The following is a 10323-nucleotide window of genomic DNA, read 5'->3' on the forward strand; positions in this document are numbered from 1 at the left end:
AAAAAAACTAGCCCTTATATATAAAAAATTTCACTTTCTCAATTAAAAAGCCCTTTATGTAAGTACATTTTTCTGTAAATGTCCTAATTATAAATCCCTTATTTTGTTCACAAGTGCTATCTTACATATTTCCTAGTGGACACCTCAAGGGGTTGTCCACAAGGGCGTGTAGATGGGCCAGATGGGGACCCTTGTCTCGCCCATCTGCACGCCCTTGTGTCCACCCCCTTTTGAGCTTTTTTGGCCTTGTCTGCACTCCAGGACACCAATATTCTCCAATTAAGTTTGAATTTAATTGTTCATGCATAGCCTCACCCCCTTCCCCCTTCACACTTTGGACTCAAAGTTTATTCAATCCATAGATATCGCTTAACCTAAATACATTAAGAATCCAAAAAGTCAAATGATTTTGGAGACAATAGATATAAAACTCTCAATCATTTTGTCATTGTCAAATTGTTTTTACAAAAACAAGGTGGGTAATACAAAAAGGTAGGAATCACTTCAGCTAATGCTCAAAGTCCCGCCGCAATCGGTGTGCAAGCTGCATGTCCTTTGGTTGTATCGTCACTCTCTTTGCATGTATGTCACAGAGGTTGGTATCTTCCAACACAGAGATGATGCGGGCCTTTGCAACTTCTTGAATCGCCTCTAGGTCCATTGCTTACATTTTGTATTGATTGTCATAGCTTTTGAGCACCTCCTTCACCATGTGAGCAAAGGGGGCTCGTTGAATCAGCGGCTCGATGGTCTTTTGGCAGTGCCGGATTTTTGTAAATTCCCTTGATATTTTGCAATGTTGCTGAGGTTGTCTAGGGGACACTTGCACGTTTACTGGTGGGTGGCATTTGGGCTTCTTAATTTTTTTTGACTTGCACCTATTTACATGCTTTGGCATTGGATCTGTCGCCTCTTCTGGATCCTCATTGTCCTCCTCTCCCCTTGCCTCTCGATCTTGTGCTATAGGGAGATCTCCCTGGCCATGAGGTAGTGTCTTCCCGGCCACTGGCACCCGGTGTGTGTGCGATATCTCAGCACACTGTCATGGTGGCTCTGTCTCTAAATCAGTATTTGTATGAACCACCCGAGCTCTAGATGGTCCTGCTTGCAATTGGTGGTGTAGCGGATGTTCCCTGTCAGACTACGATGATGCTGAGCCCTCTTCTTCTTGCCAGCACTCAACACATTGCTTAACTCTATGTTGTGGTGTCTGTTGTTGTGCACATGATGAACCTTCTGTCCGTGATGAATCTTGGACCCAACTACCATTCCCACTTCTTGGAGAGCGCCTAAAATGGCCAGGTGTTCGTAGTCATTTTCTTGTGCCTTTAAGCCACGCCAACTTCTCGCATCCTTGGAGAGTGTTTTTGTTGGCAAGCAGATGCTCTTTGGCTATTTGTTTGGTGCGTGCCATCAAGTATGGTAAGAGCTCACCTGTGCTCATTCATCAGGTATAGTATGGTTTATGAGTGGATCTAATATTTATAAGGGCTCATTTTAAAAGGGCCCGTTCACACTATATTTTTATAAAAATATTTTTTTATTAAAAGCGTGCCCCAAAATCTATTTTAAAAATAAGTAAAGAAGAGTTGGACTCTACGTTCACGTGTATTCACTAGCACAAAATCCACCTTGACCCTTGTCGCACTCTACATTGGCACCATGTAGCATGCTTGGCGGGGCCCTATAACATTTGCCACTTGTTGTGCTCTTGACGACTCAAGTTGTGCACTTCCCTTGCAATCTTGGATTGTCGTCGCGCACAATCCATTGCGAGCTTATGAGAAAATGTCGTGCCAAAAAACAAATTGAACATCTCTTCCAAATAATTAGATTGCACCATACCACCACCATGTCGAGTATTTTTAAACTACACCCCCCTTGCTCGATAATGGGACTTCTCCATGCCTTGAGTGCTGAAAATATCAAGCGAACAATATTTGTGCATAAAAAATGAACCATGCACAAACAAGATATGTTGTTCACATGAGAAAACGGTGCACATTATTAAATGAAAACAATCTCTTGTAATAAGTTCGCTATGTGAAATGGATTACCATGTAATGTGTGATGTTAATTTCACCCCAAGAAAGGGTAAAGACCTTGGTGAAATCTACCAAGACATCCTGAAATGATTGGCGTTGTTCTTCCTTTGTGCTGGTAAGACCCATAATCTTGACCATTTTATCAAAAGATGCCCAAAATTGATTGCGCTTGTAATTGTAAGATCGCCATTCAAGTCATTGTCAGTAGTAGCTTTGCATAATTCCTTCCAGAGTTCCCAAAGGTTACCTGCCTTATTTTTTAGCATCATATTGGTCTGGGTTTCCTTGAGTTGCTTTCTTCAAAAAGTGTTTGGCTTTTTGTCCACTCATTGACACTTGTTGGGCAATTTCATGGGCCTCCCCTGTGTTCTTTGCAGCAACAATTAATACATTTCCACCGTGACAGCCAATGGAATTCAGAAGTGCATCCACCCTTTCTATCGTTTCTTGGGACTTTTCCAATGGCTTCATTGTGAAAGCATAGTCAATGTGGATCTTTGATAGCCTATCAAAAATGCGCATGAATGTGTGTAATGTAAAAAAATGTATAGTTGATAGAGGAAAAGGAAAGGTTGGATTCCAAGCCTTGTCCTTTTGTGCACGATGTGGAGCATTGAGCATGGGACATCTCAAAATAGACACTTTCATTCTCTGCCTTCATCTTCCACATCAAGATTGTCCAATCCTTCGTCTCCATATTCTTACCATGGAAGCATTGAACCGCCCTTTATAGAGTCTTATGTGTTTTTCGTATGTTAGATTTGTACCCCTAAGTGCAAAATGGACAAGGAAAGAGAGAAGAAGCCCCTTGTTTGCAGCAAACAAACACTTTATGGTCTTCAAGTCCCCGCTTAGGCGTCACTCCACATAAAAGCTACCAAAACCCTCAACCTCCAACTTCTCACCTCCAAGTTGGGAGTTCTCTCAAAAATCCATTAAAGTATTCCATTAGTCTCTTTGGGCACCTCAATAGCACCCAACCACCAAATGTCTTTCTTTTTTTGCACACTAAAAGACGAGTGAGAGATGGCTTGACTGAATCCCTTTGCTTGATTTGCAATAGGGCTTCATTCATTAGAGTGACACTTAGCCTCTCTAACCTTCAACCTTTCACTATTGACACTCATCTAGTTTCAGCACAAAAGTGACCTTTGTGCCAAGCATTGCAAGACCTTAGACTTCAAAGTCTATGATAAGAAGAACACAACCAAAAGATAGAAGTATATTGTGTCACCTTCTTGAGGTAACTCATAGAATCTAAGCATAGCTTGTTGAAGCCTTCTAAGGTCCACAAAAATATTGCTCCACATTGTGTAAGGGAAGTCCGTCTCCGAAGGTTGCCTTTGGTCTGCATGAAGCATAAAGAGAAGCTGGCATTGTATCCTCAATGTGTAGGTATGCCCCAATGTGAGAGAACACACCTTCGTTTGTGGCCTTCTTTGCAAGGTTGACCTTGAAATAGGCTCTCCACAATTCCACGTTCTTTGAGGACATCCTTTAGGAATTGAAAAATAGCCTTGTGGGCTTTGGTGTTGATCCCAACCTCATCACAATCTTGTTGCACATCATCTTCACTAACCACATTTTTCAATTTGTGCATCTAGTCCTTGGTGACTGCATCCCTAATTTGCTTCCCCCAAGTAATTGTAAGATAGAAATCACATCATGGTATTGAGAAAACTAGTGAGAAGGTTGACTTGATCATCTTGGTTGTTCCAATGCATGCCTTCTGAATAAAGTTTCTAGCAACCAATAAGATAAATGTTATCGAATAGTGTGAAGTGAAAATATACCTTGCAAATGAAGAACAAACCACCTTGTGGTTGTCACTTGTTGTCTACATGCTCCACCCAAATGTGCAAGGGTTTCAATGGATGAAAACGTGGGATTGTGTTCCCTTGCACCAAGGGGTGTTTCTTTCAAATATGTGATTTGAGCAAAAATAGGGTCTTCATTTTGACAAGTAGGAGCCTTTATCTACCACTTTGGGTCCATCACCTTTACAAAATCCATACAAAAAAGCATGGAGACTTAGCTATGGCACTCATTCCACAATTATACATACACTTCAATGTTTTAAGGTCACCTACAAGATGTCATTGTACTTGAAAGTCTCCCCTCCCATGCACATGTAGCACCTCTCCATGATATATTTGTCGGTCAATTATATAAAAAATAGGGGTTTGATGAAAGATTTAAAATGAAAAATCATGGTTCTCTTTCTTTACCTACAATAGTCATAATTTGGTATGAGATAAAAAGTAGAATTTGAGTATAGAAATAGGCTCATTAGAGATGCAAAGCTGGTAGAAAATGAATTATCTCAAAATCACCGAGCCACCATATGTTTGTTTCTAACTAAACGCTGAAGTATAAAGGATCATTCATATGACATTTCAAAAGTACCCTCTTCATTAATGGAATTGTGAGTCATTCTAGCTTCTTCTCTTTAAGAATTCACACTCATCTGGCTTCAAAGCAAAAAGAAGCACCCTGGTAGCCTCTTCACATATGAAGTTTTAGAACTCTACCATTCGATTTTGCAACATAGCAAGGTCCACAAATATATTGTTGTACTCATCATAAGTCACAGCTATTCTTTGGACTCTATGAATACCTTGAATATGAAAGGGACATCCAAGGAAGTTGGTCTATGCATGATGAGTGTGTGATTGAGATGAAGCCTCTTTTTTTAGACACGTTCCGTTGTTGGTAATAGATTATACTTTATCCCCTTGTTCACATATATGAAGGAGATAGACTGTCAAATAGTTGAATGCCCTCTGTTGCTCACACTTGGCTGCCTTGCTCATGCAAGGGAGTCAAATGTGCCTTGTATTTCATTAGAAAACACTGCATTCTCTCATATAAAATGATCCACCACACCTTGCTATAGTACCTTAAGCTTTTTGCCATGGATTATTATATTTTGTAAGACAACTCCTTATAAAGGTCTTCGACTGCCTTTCTGCATTAGCTTTGGGGTCAACTTTTTTTTAACCTAAGAAATCAAGTAGTTTAATTCAAATAGTTTAGAATCCTTACCTCAATGCTTGGATTGTTTTTTTAAGAACATAAGAACTAGCTTTCAAGGTTTCAAGGTTTCGTAGTTTACTCTTTTGCACACGAATACCTAACTCGTATCTTTCTTTTGTAAGGTCCTTACTTTATCTCAATGGACCTTAATTCATGTGTGTGTTACAATATGGTTTTTTTGTCATTAGAATGCAAATGAGAAATTTATACAATCACATTTGTTTTTCAATGCACCACGCATTTATGAATTTCATGTTGGCCAATTAGAGCTTTGCAATAGTCAAGCAAGATATCCTTTCCATCACCAGCAAAGGTCAATAAACCAGTAGGATTTGCGAATGCAAGAGAGACATTAGTCACAGGATTCAAAGGATTAGTGTTGCAGTAAGCAGCTCCTGGAAGGTTCACAGGGATAATTCAAGAGAGTAGAGGGAAAATCTTGACCATTGTGAAATGGAAGATCTCTGAGGAATGGAACAAGATAATTGACCTTGTTTATCAAGGATAAAGGCATGGGTTGCTAAAGGTGGCTCCCCAGATACCCAATGTAATTCTAGTCTCTCAATGATGTCATGGCTCGACACGAGCATGGCAAGATCTTGTAATTTTTTGGGATGATCAATATAATTCACTCACAATTGTGATTTTTGCAAAAAAAAAAGGATTCAAAGGATAGAGCGAACCATGTGACCAAATATCTGCATGGTTTGTTCCTTCTGCTTTGAGTCTTTCTTTTTTTGTGAGTATTACTTTTGTGTTGGTTTTATATTTCTTACACAATGGCTCATATTGAGGATCTAAGTCAATGTGTAGATGACATTTAGGACATTTGATATGGAGGTATGTTGGGTGTGGACCAGAAAATTCATAATTTCCAAGTTCAAGAAAAACATAAGGATTGCGTTGCAAATAAAGAGAATAAAGTTATGGAGTCCTTGAATCCTCCTCCACGACAAAGAGCTGCATTCATTGTAATTGAAAAGAGACATTTTTTAATCATCACAGCCATTATGGTGTTGTGGAAAGAATCTACATCTAAGTACTCTTTTTAAACGGTTATATTGAGGACCTCTTTTTTTTACCCACATATTTTCTAAAGAGAGAATGTCCTTTAAATGACCTCCAAATTTTTCTAATGATTAGTTTCGAGAAAAGAATGTAAATACTTTGTTTTATGGTTATCTTCTTTGAAATCAATATTGAAATCATCTCTTATGAGAGATAATTCATGTCTTAAGTTATTAACTTTGAATAAAGCTATCACTGTTTTTGCTAGTGATTTGAGGGTTTCATGTGGCAGATTGTCCAGCTTTTGTCACTACCTCGAGATCTATGTGCATTATTGAGAAACCTAGATTGATATCTCTCTCAAAAAAATCGACACCTTCAATCCCGCAAAATGGTCCGGAGAGGTAATAGGCAAGGGCACTGTATTCAAGCACCTTGGTGCTCCACTTGCAGTGGGCATTATAGGTAAGCAGAGAGTCGACTGGATCTTGACTAAGGTCAACGACAAAATGCAAAGATGGAAGTTTGTGCTCCTCCCCTACCATAGTAGAATCACAGTGATCAATGCTTTCATGATGACGTACATTTCATTTGTATAACCATTGCCTAAAATGAGTAAATCCAATTGGAAAGAATACTTGAAGCCTATCAAGCAATTTTTATGGAAAAGTAACATGAAGGACACAACCCCTTACCAGTGGGGGAGATGGGAATGGGTAGCAAAACCTAAGAAGCAAGGCGGTATCAGGATTACTGACCTTGTGATTCAGGAAGAAGCTTTGTGTGCCAAACTCGTGGTTTCTTTGACGAACCAGAAATAGGAGTGGGCTATTATGGCACGGGATATGATAGCAACGGAAAGCTTGCCTCATGAGGGGGAATATGGAAGATGGCCACGGTGTCGGACAAGATTCTTGCACCTTGTTGGACTTTCCTCAAGCTTGGTGGATGCACATGGTTACTAGCGCGGAAGTGTAACAAAGCAGCCTTGACATTTAGAATGGGGAGAGAATTTCAGGTACTTCATGGATTCCTCCCACAATTGGTTCCCATGGCTCCTCCAAACTTGGAAGGGGCTCCTTGGACCCTTTTTGGAGGGAAGTTGCACGACAAGTGAGCAATAAAGGAAGCTATAATCTTTCGCATCTCTGGGATGATAGAAGTTTTTGCTGGAAGGATGGGGAGCTCATGGTGATGGAACATAAATTGGGGATCTACGAAAGGCTTCTCATTAGTAGACTGTTAGAAGTGATGACATCCGCATGTCCTGTTGTATGCGGATCATAAATAGATTGGAGAGCCTGGCATTGGTCGAAAGACAAAGTGTTCTCGCTTCCCAAGACGACCTAGAGTACATATAATGTGCTAGTGTACCAAGCTGATTGGTTTGCCCCACACAACAGAATCTGGAAGAAAAACTTGGTAGAAGAACACTGGCAAAAGAGGGTTGCTACCATTTGGGAGACTAAAGGGCCGAATTACATAAAGGTATTCATTTGGAAGGTTCTGTGGGGAGCTTTTCCCACTAGGGTTAAGGTGCAAGCTAGAGGTTTTGGCTTAGGTACTTGCTCAGGTTGCAGGTCATCCTTGGAAGACCCCCTCCATCTGTTTTGCAAGTGCCCTACTTTGCGGGGTCTAGCCACCAGAGTGTGCAAGTGGGTAAGAAGGACTTGGAAGATCACTTTTTTTTATGGATGACCTGATCTTGAGAGGACGTGGTATCCAAAGCTAGGCCGATATGATATGCACTCAAATGATCAGATTTTGCTACCTAAACCGAGTATGCAAGTTCAAGAACCTTCAAGTCTTTGAGGAAAAACTAGAGGTAGTTCTTTTGATGATATTGTGCGATCAAGCATTGAGCTCATTCACATGGTAGGAGCAAGAAGAGAGGTAGCAGACAAAAATGAAGTATGGATGCATACTTTGAGTTACTCATCTGGTAGGTATTTTGTGTACAAGTCTTTAATGGAACCCTAGCCCCCTCAAGGCACATGTTGTGCTTGAGGGTTGTTGTATTCTTATCGGGTTAATATAAATTATGTTAACTCACAATTGTGAGTATGGCCAAATAAAAAAAAGATTGATGTAAGATATACAATTGTCTTGTTTCAAAGTTTCTTGTATTATTTCTATACTTCCATAATGGAATCTCTTATGATTATAGAAATATATACTTTTGTAAAAAATTGCAATTCTATGTTTTTTTTATAAGTTTTTGAAATAATTATATGTTTTTTTAATAAGTTTACAGACATATAATTGTTATTGATGTATTCTAGAGGGTTATGTGCATGTGTCTCTGGCAAACAAAGTATGTTGCTATTGGTTAGATCGTTAGAAGTAATAATGTTTTTTTTTGAACTTTTAGTATTAAGTGAACTAATCTTGATTGTGTATGTATTTCAAACTTGAAATATTGGATTTGCTTATAGGGTTATGTTGTCAATAGTCGAGACGTTTTTTCTTCTAAATCTGAATCTCATAAAAAAAAAATTTATGAGAGGTTTTAGTAGGGGATACAGCCGGAGAAAATTCAAAAAATGGTGGTATTAGTTTGATAACTAAAAGGGAAGGGTTCACTATAGAAGGAAAAGGGAACTTAGGAAGTATGGCACGTGAAAGCAGGGAACACCGTTTTCTTTTTCATCTCTTTGTCAAGTCGAGGGTGCAGTGCACAAAATCGCAAGGATGCTCTCTCTCCCTTGCGCGCGCGCACGTGCATAGGTGTTGACGATATCTACAAAGAATTTTCAAAACTCCCTCTCCCACGATTGCGTGAAATTATGCCTCACCTTTTTCATTTGGTTTTCGTGGTAGTCTTGATCTCTCTCTCTCTCTCTCTCTCTCTCTCTCTGTTGTTGGCACTCCCTATTGGCTCTCTCTCTCTCTCTCTTGTTGGCACTCCTTGCTTGCAGGTAGTGATATAGGCGTGGTGCCTACCAAATTGTGTACACATTTTTAAAGCATTATTTTAGGCTTTTTATGTTATTTTTTAGGCATACTAATAAAAATAAAATATCTTTCTCTCTATATCTCTCTCATCTGCGCTACCAAAGCACTCTCTCTCTCTCTCTCTCTCTCTCTCTAACAACAGGCAGCGCCACCGTCTACATGTTAGCGTCGGCTTGTTCTAGATGCCTCACGCACGACCACCTATGTGTGTGCCTGTGTAAACATCTTACTGTTTTGCAGTGATTGTAGGGAGGAAGAGCTTAATTAGGTAGTCGGGATGAGATAGGGATAGGGGGGAGGGCGAGATGGTGGTACATGCATAGAGGGCCAAGGCAAGCGAATGTGGATGATTAGGCTTGATGTGGGCGTGTAGTAAAGTGTAAGAGAATCTTTCAAACTTTCTTTTTCTTAAAAGGTACCCACGTACGTGACCCTCATGATAATTTTTTAATCTTGATAATGTTGTATATGTTTATGTATGACATCTTTCTTATTCATGTAGATTGAAAGCTAGTTTGTCTAGGGTTGGACTTTGTGAACGATGGATAGTTTTTGCGTTAGCAATTTGAATTGGAGTACATCCTTTTCAGAATGTCATCTCATGGATTCAGCTTATGCCCACCAACATATGGGGGTGGCAAGCCTCGTCACTATATGGCACGGCTCTGGCCAGGGGGGATTTAGGGCCCAAATTTGGGGGCACGAGGCGGCTTTGATCTCGGTCGTTGGATCACGCAATGAACTCGGGGTGAACTTGGGGCAAAAATGGCGCCCTGAGTTCACTCCTAGTTCACCCCTAGATTCATCCGTCTCACGGGGTGTGGGTCGAACCTGGGACGTCTCAGTTGTCACACAAATGTCCTACCACCACGCTAACGCGCATCACTGGCCATGTTGGCATGGCACATGATCATACTGTAGTTTATGCACCCCTAGTTCACACTTAGTTCACTCCTAGTTCACCCACTCCTAGATTACCTGCCCCTAGTTCACCGTTACTTCACCCTTAGTTCACCCCCAGTTCACCACCCCTAGTTCATTGCGTGATCCAACGGCTGAGATTAAAGCCGCCTTGCGCCCCTAAATTTGGGCTCTAGATTCCGTCTGACCTAGAGCCGTGCCATATAGTGACGAGGCCATGCAAGCTCTTGAGTCTATGAAGACGTAGAGTGCCTCAAAGCTACTTGCAATGAAGGACGTGGTTGAAGAGTGCACGATACCATCCATGTCAAGGCCATGAACAACACCGCCATGCATGCCGCAGTGTGGAGATATGTAT

General features: G+C 40.5%; 1 pseudogene; it reads right to left on the reverse strand.

Moving 5' to 3' along the window:
- Window positions 1-508: 508 nt before the first annotated feature.
- Window positions 509-1906, reverse strand: LOC147450804 (histone H3.3 pseudogene; annotated as a pseudogene).
- Between the last annotated feature and the right edge of the window lie 8417 nt (window positions 1907-10323).

Source organism: Adiantum capillus-veneris, chromosome 9 (genome assembly GCF_014529385.1).
Source record: "Adiantum capillus-veneris isolate H3 chromosome 9, ASM1452938v2, whole genome shotgun sequence".
Taxonomy (NCBI): Eukaryota; Viridiplantae; Streptophyta; class Polypodiopsida; order Polypodiales; family Pteridaceae; genus Adiantum; species Adiantum capillus-veneris.